The sequence below is a fragment of the Triticum aestivum genome, chromosome 6B (assembly GCF_018294505.1).
Source record: "Triticum aestivum cultivar Chinese Spring chromosome 6B, IWGSC CS RefSeq v2.1, whole genome shotgun sequence".
Lineage (NCBI taxonomy): Eukaryota > Viridiplantae > Streptophyta > Magnoliopsida > Poales > Poaceae > Triticum > Triticum aestivum.
The window spans coordinates 595,208,748-595,220,687 of NC_057810.1; positions in this window are offsets into that span (position 1 = coordinate 595,208,748).

Here is an 11,940-nt window from a genome sequence, read left to right on the forward strand (position 1 = left end):
AGTTGACCGGGCCGAAACATTCGCCTCTAACGGGCCTGGTTTTTATCAGGCCACAATTGGGCTGGCCTGCATCTTTCTTGGGCCTGAATGATTGGGGCCTTCACACTTTACGCTAGGCCCACAACTTACACCAGCCTATATTTTAGTTGGGCCTTTTGTGGACCCAGCTCTTAGTTTGGCCCAGGTAGCGTTGAAGCATTAACAGGCTGAATATTCTACTGGCCTGTTACGGCCTAGATGAAACCATGGGCCTTTAGCAGGCCAAAATGCATGTTGGGCCTCAATTTTCACTAGTCATTGACGGGCCTTCAACAAGCTGAAATGTAGACCGGACCTTTTTGGGCCCAGTTATATCACGGGCCATTACCAGGCCGAAACATATCTTGGGCCTTAGTTGGCCCACTAATATCATGGGACTTTAAGAGGCCAAAAGCTTAGTACATGCATTAACGGGCTGAATTATATGACAGGCCTTTAACAGGCCCAAAGTCATGTTGGGCTTAACTGTTGCCACCTTTATCACGGGCCATTAGTGGGCCCGTTGTCCCGTCGGACCATATATGGCCCATGGGCAGCACAGGCCATTCCCAGGCCGAAAGTCACACCGGGCTGAAATGGGCCTATGTCTACATCGGGCCTCTAACAAGCCAAAAGTCACTAGGCTATAATTGGGCCCAAATATTTGGCGAACAATTAACGGGCCAGATCTGGCTTCGGGCTGTAAATGGGCCTTTATTAAACATGTCGTTATTGGGCTGGCCCACTAGTACCTTAGTAAGTACTATGGGACTTTGACTGGGCCGGCCTTTTTAACCTATATGGGCCTCTGTTGGGCCCCGCCACGTGTCGACATATCATAGGCATGTCTCCTCCAATGGACGGGCGACATCTGGCACACTAACGAGCTGACAGGTGTTCCCTCCAGCCAATCAGAAATTTAGACATGGAAATTTCCCATTGGTCCTGGCTGTTAACGGGTTATCGATTCCAAAACTGGACCCGATAGCTTAACAGCGTTCCGTGACGGTCACCCTTGACGAAAGCACTTCTGTGACGCGCGATTTATCGTCATGGAAGTTGTCGTGGAATTAACATGTCAGATGTCCTAGTGAGAGGACTTAGTCATGGAGCCATCGCAACGAGATTAGCTTAAAGGGGTTAAACCGGACAAAGGACACATGGAATTTATACTGGTTCGGCCCCTTGTAGTGAAGGTAAAAGCCTACGATACACTTGTGGTGGAATTGATGGGGTCTCGATGAGCAGGGAGCGAATCCGCTTTACCTATCTCTCGAGTTGTTGTCTCTTGTCCCTGAACCACCGTTGGGTCGTCCCTTTATATACACAGGTTGACGCCCGATGGTTTATAGAATACCGAGGCCGGCTCATACACGTGTATGGCTAGATTTCTACCTTCCCCTAACTTACAACACAAGTTACATATCTCATGGCGGTTTATGTCTATGGGCCCTACTCCGCCCTTAGGCTCTAGGCCTCTAAGCTTCAATAGTAAAGCGCCATATTCCTTGTCTTCATGGGCTTCAGTACGGGTGAGCATAACCCGGCCCCTCCTGGGCTGTTTATACTCAGTAGTAATATTCCCAACATTAGGCCCCAGATTGATTTGAACATGTTCATGTCAATCTTCATTCCTTAGAAAAACTCCTTGATCTTCAAAAGAATCTTGTAAACCGCCATGACATCATTTCCGTATGCACTTGGTAAACCACCGTGACGTCATCTTTTAAGATTGTAAAAAATCACCGTGACGTCATCTCTATATGAAAAACCTGTAAATACATCCTTTTCACTAATGACCCTCTGAAAACCGAGGCGACAGCTGTGTCAGATATTCAGTTTTTGGGTTCGTTGATTCCCGCGCCTGTCACTTATCCCTTCGCCTTATAAATATGGCTAAGGGTCATTCTTTCCTTTCCCCTTCATGCCCCTTCGCCTCATCGTCTTCCTCGCGTCGCTTGAGAGCTCGAGCGCAGCCGCCGCCGTCGACCTTCGCTTCCGCGCTGCCAACGGTCGCTGCATCAACCTGATCTGACCAGAGAAACGCGACATCTCCTACGCTGTTCAGCAGCGTCAGTAAGTACTTCTCTTCTCATATAACAGATCTGCATTAGGGTTCCCGCCGTTCATCAGCGTTCTTCACCGTTCCTTACTTTCTTCTTTTAGATCTTGTAGTTTGATCTAAATCTGATAGTAAAGGCGAGCAATAGTAGTTTAGCATCCCTTTCCAATCACAGAAGATACCTTTCTTTGTATAAGATCCCATATGAACATATGTGTTCCTCTGCTGTCGCGATTTTAGGTTTTAAATTTATCCCTTTTTAGAACTGCGGTTGATCCAAAATTACAACATCAACCTGTGAAATCTGTTTGTACAACACTTAGGAATTTTTTAGATCTGTAACTTCCACACCATTGTAGGCGGTTTATACTTTTAGAAAATGACAACCCGCTAGGTACCATTAGCCCTCTTTTTAAACCGCCAACTCATCCTTAATATAAAACTTCGGGTTACCATGCGCATAGGTTTCAATTTGTTTTTCCTGTCTTTTAAACCGGATTACCTGTATCAATCAAACCTTAAACCGGCTTTGGTCCTATTTTCCAGCTTCCTGTTCAAATGGCCAAAAGGTTTTATGCTTGTAATTGGGTCTCTTCCCGGGTTACTGAAGAGCAACTGACTGGGTATGTTGTGACTGGCGCTTTAGCGAGCAAGGAAACCATCCACTTGAGAGTCCCCGGTTTAGGAAATCCTCCTGAGCCTCAGAATGACAAAGTGATTGTTTTTACTGATCATCTGAATCGAGGGTTCAGCCCTCCCGGATCAAAATTTTTCCATGATGTGCTTGCTAGCTTCCAACTCCACCCTCAAGATATTGGACCAAACTCTGTGTCCAATATTTGAGATTTCCAAGTGTTTTGTGAGGCCTATCTTCAGGAAGAACCCACAGTTGAATTGTTCAGAGATTTCTTTTATTTGAACCGTCGCACAGAATTCACAGATGGACCCAACACAGAGCTTGGTGGGATGGCAATTAAAAAGAGGAGAGATGTCAGTTTTCCTCACGCCAAGCTTCATAGTCACCTCAAGGACTGGAATCAGACTTGGTTTTATTGTAAAGACTCATCTCCAACTCGCGAAAATCCTCTGCCAGGTTATCGCCCTCACCATCTTAGCAATACTCATCCGTTCCCTCAGAGGCTGACTGCCAAGGAACGGTCCAACTATGCACCACAACTCTCAAAACTCAGAGCCTTTATGGAAACGGTTTAACAGGTGTTGACTTCGTCCGCTGCTGGATATCTTGGAGCGTTCTGCCTTTAAGCTGGCGCCCCGGTTTAATGTGTGAGTACACGGGAGACTTGAAAGATCCTCAACGTCATATTGATATTCAGCCAACAGAGGATGAAGTTACTGAAGCTGTTAAGAAAATACTGAATGAACCGGAAGCTGTCTGCAGTCGAGTAGGGCTTAGTCCCTTCTGCACTTCCAATAAACCGCCAGCTGTAAGAATTGCCTTATTTTTACCTTAATCCATCATTTCTTAAATATTCCTTTATAATTTCTTATCCATCTGTGCAGGGCGATGATTCGTTCTGGAAGAAGAAATCACAAGATAAACCGGCCAAGCCCCAGGATAAACCGGCAAGAGCACCCCGCAGCAAGACTAAGGCTATAAAGAAGCCAGCGAAGAAGAAAACCGCCAAACCCTCTGATTTGCCCAATGATGAAGAGCTTGATGACCTGGACTCAGAGGTAGAATTAGATTCTCCTGGTTCTTTTTTCATACACCTCATTGACAATGATTATTATCAGGATGATGCGGAAGCTAGCCACGCTGGTGATGTAGAGGTAATTGTTCTATCCTCCGATTCAAATCATGTGCCAGTACCAAAACTTCGTCGAGCAGTCCGGAAAGTAAAACGTTCACACCCTCTTGCTCATTTGGATCCGCACTTTTCTTTGAAGACACATCAACAAGAAGCTGGCCGCACAACCCGATACAGTGGTCAAGTGGTTACCTCTTCCAGTTTACCATATTCCCCGGTTCACAAGCGTCGTCAAGAGGTCTCTTGTACTTCTAATACACTTTATCCCAAGGCGGGTTACTTCTAATATCCTCTTAATCTGTCTGATTCGAATTAGCAGGGAACTTCCAATTCATCCTCCGTCGATTCATCAACCACACAGATGCCTCCACTCAAGACCGTTCCTGGGTAAGCAGAGTAGACTGAGTTTTTATGCCTTGCACCGGTTTATTGTACTAACCTCTGTATTCGTTCTTTTCAGTGCCAAAGCCAGACTTAGCAAAAAAGCCAAGCTGACTACACCAACTGATGATAATCCGGCCACTGAACCGGAGATACCGCTCCTGGCAATCCTGTCGCTTTATCAAAGCATAGTGCAAAAGAAGAATTTTTTGCTGTGGACAAGGGCAAATGGAAATCAGATTTGTCAAGCTATGCCTATCTCTCTGCTCAGGACATCCATTCTGGATATCTAAACCGTCTGTATACCAGCCGTGATTATGAAGCCGGTTTAGTAAACCTGATGAAAGAGCGATATGAGGTAAATACTTGTTCCTTTGAATAACTTCTTTTTTCCCTTATATCCTGCTTTAGTTATCAACTCTAGTAGCTCCCAAGAGCCGGTTCATCAATATGAATGTGAACCGGGACTTGTAGTAGGAGAAGATTGGATTTTGCTTGTGTAGCCCCTATAAACCGATTTATACCTTAAGGATATTCCGGTTTATACATCAGAATTCCTTTCAGTCATTAACATGATCCGGTTCATGCGGCAAAATTTGATAACCTTGAATTGATCAGATATGCATTAGCCCCGAAGTGCCAAGTATATAACTTGTTGTATGCTTGGGACTTAAAATATCAGTTGATAAAAAGCAATCCGCATTAGCCCCCAAGTGCCAAGTGTATAACGTGTTATGTGCTTGGGACTTTTGAAAAAGAGTCACCAACTTATTGTCAGTCATTTGCAGGCTGACATGACCAACAAAGATTCTCAAATCGCCAATCTCCGGGAGAACATCAAGTCTCAGCAAGCTGAAACTTCAAAGGCCAAAGAAGAGTTGAAGGGCGCTTTAGCGGCCATGGAGCAATTGAAGGATGGCTTCTGTCGGCGTTCTGGGAACGGGGGTCCCCAGACTTTCCTGCCTGCGGCCTGCGGCGTGGCTCAAGTGATGGCCCAGTGTGGCCCATCTTCATCAACTCAAGCTCAAGACCCTCACGGGGCAGACGACGGGAAGCTTCCTTAGGAGCAGCCTCACCAGGCAGGCTCGCGAGGAGGCGGAGAGATCAAGGCAAGAGTACCTCGCGAGGTGCACATGACGCAAGCCATGACGACCGAGACTAGGCGGGCGCCGGCCTGTGCAGTGTCCTTGTTTCCTCTTTGGTGCAAAGGGAGCAAGCACAAACCAAGGCATCAGGCAAATGTTACTGTTTCGATGCAACAAGACCAACACCGGCAGAGCAGCAGGATGGAGGTTACCGTGGATCCCAAGACGGCGTCATCGTCAGGGCCTTTGGCAGTCGAAGATCAAACTGGCCGTTGTTGGCGCCCTTCTCGCTCAATATTTGGGAAGAGGACCAGGGCCTCTATATATAGGACTAGCCACCACAATAGGAGGAGGATCATCTCGCCTGGATCTCAACCAGAGCCGATAGAGACGGAGCAACTCCTCTCCAAGCACAAGAACACCCCTCGCGAGGCTGTTCTCCCCTTGTATTGTTCATCATCAGCCCCTGAGGCAATCCACACACCACACACTGGAGTAGGGTATTACACCACAATGGTGGCCTAAACCATTATAAACCCTGTGTCCCTTGTGTTGTTCATCTTGCTAGCCTAGATCCTTAGCGAGGCGTTGGGACGTAGGTTGGTAGAGGAGAGATCTTCGCGCGCACCCCAGAGTTCGAACCTCAAGGGTCTGCCAGAACCCGAAATCTGACAGCTTCAAAGGCGAGCGAGCGGATTGGGAGGCTGAAAAAGCCACTTAGCTAAAGCGGGCGGAAGATGCTGAAGCGGCACTTAAACCGGTGGCGGAAGAGCTGACTAGCTTGAAGCGGCAAATCAATGCCATGACTTCTGCCATCTTTGGTAAGTAGCCTTGTCATGAACCATACTTAATCATCCTTGAAATATTCGGTTTAATAACATTGTAACTATTGTAGGCAGCCATGTTACCCATCTCGGTTCAGATATGCGCAAGAAATTGAAGGCTGCCTATACCTTGATAGAGCAGTTATATATCTGCGCTTAACGGGTCATCTGCACAGCCTCATACAATAAACCGCTGCCAACATTAATCAAGGACACATTGTCCAAGCTATCCATGACACCTGCCCAGCTAGAAGAAGTGAAGAGATCTGCTGCAAGGGCCGGCGCACTGTCTGCATTGACTCGGGCTAAAGCTTGGATAGCTGATCTTGATCCGGAAGACATTAGGAATGACTATCCTAGCCAAAAAGAAGATGGGCAGAATTTGACAATGATGCCCTTAGAGCTCTGGCAAAGGAGATGCGCCCGCTTGCAAGTAAACTGGCCGAAGAGACTGATTTTTCTTCCCACCGGTCCATTTATGATGCATAGAACAAGTGGATTGACGCGTCTGTTTATGAAGTGCAAAATCTAATTCTGCCAATCCGTAAGCATACTTATGCCCCTGATGTTGAACCGTCAGACCTTATAAGCGATGAAGCTGTCTTTCGAGCTTTGTCTGGAATTGACTGGGCAACCATTGACTTCCAGCCACTGGATGATGAGGCGGAGGTTGAACCGGCACAGGATGACCCGCAACCTTCACATCAAGCTAAAGAAGAATCATAATCCGGAAGCCGGTTTATCGTCTATGCACTGCCCTCTGTACGAGAAACAATTATCCTTTTGGGCAATTAAAACGCCTTGTAATAGGCTAGCTTGAAACACTTGGTCTGTTATGCCATCGTGCATAGCTTGAAACACTTGGTCTACTATGCCATCGTGCATAGCCACTTTTCTGATACTGTCAATCTGTCATCATATGCAATGTCTGCTTATGATCTTTAACAGTTTTATGCAATCCTATTTTCTGCATGTGATAAACTTAAAATTGCCCTGGCGGTTTACCATCAGACGAGTTATGATCCCTAATATAAAGCCAGAGTTTTATAACCAAGGCTGTAAAACAATGAAATATGAAATATATCATACCCGTGATATTGAATCACATCGTTAGTTTAGCAACTTTTTGTAGTAAGGGTGATAACCCAAATCTTGAGTGTTGATAACTCCCACCATGCTGTGCTGGTTTATAATAAGCCATGTCGGGTTATGATAAACACCGGATGATCATCCTGGCGACTTATAGTCGATGCCAGACCGGGTTAATAAGCACCGGTTTAAAATTGGTTGTGTACTAACAACTGATAGTTGAAAGCCACGCTGGATTAACAAACCGGGTTATATTGATGACTTATAGTCAGGACGGGTCAATAGACGCTGGTTTATCTCAAAACCTTATCAAAAAAAACTTGGCAAAACAAAAGCAAATGAAAACTTGCAATCGAGGCTTTTCAAGGGCTGCCAGGCCCAAATTTGAGGCATTTCATGGGCTGCCAGGCCGCTGAGTTAAACCATTTTACAAAGCCTTTTAAGATGGACCTCACATTAACCAATCGTCATTTTAACTTTGACAAGTTCAGGGTCTATATAAGATTGACTTGTGAAACGTTCGACGGGTCATGCTAGGATTACCTAGACGGAGTGGCTTACTTGATGAAGGCAGGTTAACCCAGGGTTTTAGGTGAATACACCTGGCTTCCAAGCCTGGCTTGATAGCCTATTACGAGGGTCCTTCCAAACTCTTTTTTGCTGTGCACAAAGAGCCTCCAAGTAACATTGTGAGCTGTGCTCAATGGGTACCTATGTTTGAGCTGTGCGTGGCAACAGACTCTCTTTGGTTCCTTGGGTGTGAAGCCCCCAAGCTGTGTTGTGGTTTTATAAGCCGGTTTAATGGGTAATCAGAACTCCTCTTTATAAGCATAAGCCCCCATGTAACCAAGAAGATATAAGATGAAATGGCAGAGGCCCCGCTTGAGCAAGGATGCCGGTTTATTTATTGATCATAATATGTACATTGTCTAAAATATATACGTAGTAGGAGCCTGTGGCTCAGGTGTAGTAAGGCCGAAGATGAGCTATATTCCACGGCCGGCGAGTCTCCTCCTCCGACTTGCATGAGTCTTTGTGCTCTCGAACATCGATGAGGTAGTATGACCCGTTGTTCAGATTCTTGCTGACCACAAAGGGCCCTTCCCAAGGTGGGGATAACTTGTGCATATCCGTTTGATCCTGGATAAGCCGGAGCACTAAGTCGCCTTCCTGAAAAGCTCTGGTTTTAACCCGGCGGCTGTGATAATGCCGTAGGTCTTGCTGATAAATCGTCGAATGAGCTGCCGCAATATCCCAATGTTCATCTAACAGGTCCAGTGCATCTTGGCGTGCTCTTTCATTGTCTACTTCAACATAAGCTGCCACTCGGGGCGAGTCATGGCAAATATCACTTGGGAGAACCGCTTCTGCTCCATAAACCATGAAGAAGGGTGTGTAACCCGTAGATCTATTGGGGGTGGTGTTAATGCTCCATAAAATGGAAGGCAACTCCTCCACCCAACAACCCGACGTCCACTGCAAAGGGACCATAAGCCGGGGCTTGATACCCTTTAAGATTTCTTGATTAGCTCTCTCCACTTGTCCATTAGACTGGGGGTGGGCTACTGATGACACATCAAGCCGGATGTGCTCACGTTGATAGAACTCTTCCATAGCACCCTTGGAGAGATTCGTGCCATTATCTTTTATAGTACTACGTGGAAAGCTAAAGAGAAAGATCACCTTTTTCATGAATTGAACCGCCGTGGCCGCATCACACTTGCTCACTGGCTCTGCCTCTACCCACTTGGTGAATTTATCAATCGCCACTAGAAGGTGAGTCTTCTTATCCTTGGTTCTTTTAAAAGGCCCAACCATATCCATCCCCCAAGTTGCAAACAGCTAGGTGATTGGAATCATCCTCAATTCCTGAGCCAGAACATGAGCTCTGCGAGAAAACTTCTCACAACCATCACACTTTCTGACCAGATCCACCGCGTCAGCATGATCTGTTAACCAGTAAAAACCATGCCGGAAAGCCTTAGCCACCAAAGATTTTGAACCAGCATGATGACCACAATCTCCTTCGTGGATTTCACGCAAGATCTCACAACCTTCTTCAGGAGAAACACAACGCTGAAACACCCCTGAGACACTGTAGTGATGTAACTCGCCATTGATAATGGTCATAGACTTGGAACGCCAGATTATCTGCCTGGCCAAAACTTCGTCCTCCGGTAACTCGCTTCGGGTCATATACGCCAGGTATGGCACTGTCCAATCAGGGATAGCATGAAGAACTGCCACCAATTGAGCTTCCGGTTCAGGAATAGCCAGATCCTCCTCCGTTGGTATCTTGGCCGACGGATTATGCAGAACATAAAAAAAAATTAGGCGACACCAGTTTACGTAGGGATCCGAGCCGTCTTAGAGCGTCCACTGCTTCATTCTTGCGTTGATCAATGTGCTCGACTTGATAACCCTTGAAGTGACCAACAATGATATCCACCTCACACCGATAAGCCGCCATAAGTGGATCCTTGGAGTCCCACGTATGGGATACTTGCTGAGCCACTAAATTGGAGTCGCCAAAGCAACATACCCGGATTGAGTTCATCTCCTTAGCCATCCAAAGACCATGGAGCAAGGCCTCATACTCAGCTGCATTATTAGTACAGGGAAACATTTAGCGGAGAACATAACAAAATTTGTCACCTTGAGGGGAAGTAAGAACCACTCCAGCCCCCGAGCCCTCCAATTGTCTGGATCCATCGAAGTGAATAGTCCAGTATGTGTTATCCGGTTTATCCTCTGGTGCCTGCAACTCTGTCCAGTCATTGATGAAATCCACGAGCGCTTGGGACTTGATAGCAGTGCGAGGCATATATTTTTAACCCGTGAGGGTCAGGCTCAATAGCCCACTTAGCAACCCGGCCAGTCGCTTCCCTGTTTGGAATGATATCTCCCAACAGAGCGGAACTGACCACAGTGATGGGATGGCCTTGAAAGTATTGCTTAAGCTTCCGGCTCGCCATAAACACTCCATACATCAGCTTCTGCCAATGGGGATATCTCTGCTTGGACTCGATAAGTACCTCACTGGTATAATAAACCGGCCGTTGAACCGGATACTCCTTACCAGCCTCTTTGCGCTCCACCATAATAGCCACGCTGACAGCTCGGGCGTTAGCAGCCACATATAACAGCAATGGTTCCTTCTCAATGGGAGCAGCAAGGACGGGCGGTTCGGCCAACTGCTTCTTCAGATCCTCAAACGCCACATTAGCAGCATCACTCCATACAAAATTGTCTGTTTTCTTCATCATCCGAGACAGAGGGATCACCTTCTCCCCCAACTGGCTGATAAACCGGCTTAGTGCTACAATACGACCCGCCAGCCATTGAACATCATTGATACACGCCGGTTTAGTCAGGGACGTAATAGCCTTGATCTTTTCCGGATTAGCTTTAATGCCCCTATTAGACACCAGAAAACCCAAGAGCTTGCCAGCTGGTACACCAAAAACACACTTGGCTGGATTAAGCATCATCTTATAAATCTTTAGATTATCAAAAGTTTCCTGCAAGTCAGCTATGAGCGTTTCTGCTTTCCTGGACTTCACCATGATATCATCCACATAAGCATGAACATTGCGCCCAATCTGATTATGAAGGAAATTCTGCACACACTGCTGGTAAGCCGCCAGGGCACTCTTGAGTCCAAAAGGCATAGATACATAGCATAAGTGTCACGCCCAATATGCGATACTATCCTAAAGAGACTCGAAGGTCCCACCAAGGATAGAACCGCATATTGAAACGCTTTTGCAAGGTGGATATCATTACATCAACATTACATAATGGATGGGGATACATACAAAAGGCATACAATGCCACACGAATACAACATCATCTTACATAAGAGCACCATCCAACTACGGATGAAACACAAACAGAAACTCAAACGACATCCACCCTGCTAGCCCAGGCTACCGACCTGGAACCTATCCCCTGATCAAAGAAGAAGCAGAAGAAGAACTCCAAAACAAGCAAACATCGCTCTCCCGTCATGATCATCGCATAACCTGTACCTGCAACTGTTGTTGTAGTAATCTGTGAGCCACGAGGACTCAGCAATCCCATTACCATGGGTATCAAGACTAGCAAAGCTTAATGGGTATGAAATGGATAAGTGGTGAGGTTGCAGCAGCGACTAAGCATGAGATGGTGGCTAACATAAGCAAATAAGAGCGAGAAGAGAAGCAAGCGGAACGGTCGTGAAGTTAGCAATGATCAAGAAGTGATCCTGAACTCCTACTTACGTCAAACATAACCCAAAAACCGTGTTCACTTCCCGGACTCCGCTGAAAAGAGACCATCACGGCTACACACGTGGTTGATCCGTTTAATTTGTATCTGGCGTCAAGTTATCTACAACCGGACATTAACAAATTCCCATCTGCCACATAACCGCGGGCACAACTTTCGAAAGATAATACCCTGCAGGTGTGTCCCAACTTAGCCCATCACAAGCTCTAGCGGTCAATGAATGATATTCCTTCTCCCAGGAAGACCCGATCAGTCTCGGAATCCCGGTTTACAAGACATTTCGACAATGGTAAAACAAGACCAGCAAAGCCGCCCGATGTGCCGACAAATCCCGATAGGAGTCGCACGTATCTCGTTCTCAGGGCACACCAAATGATCCAGACATCGGGTTGGCATAGACCCTGGTTGCCCAGGGGGCGCTGGACATCGCTTGGTTTGGACCA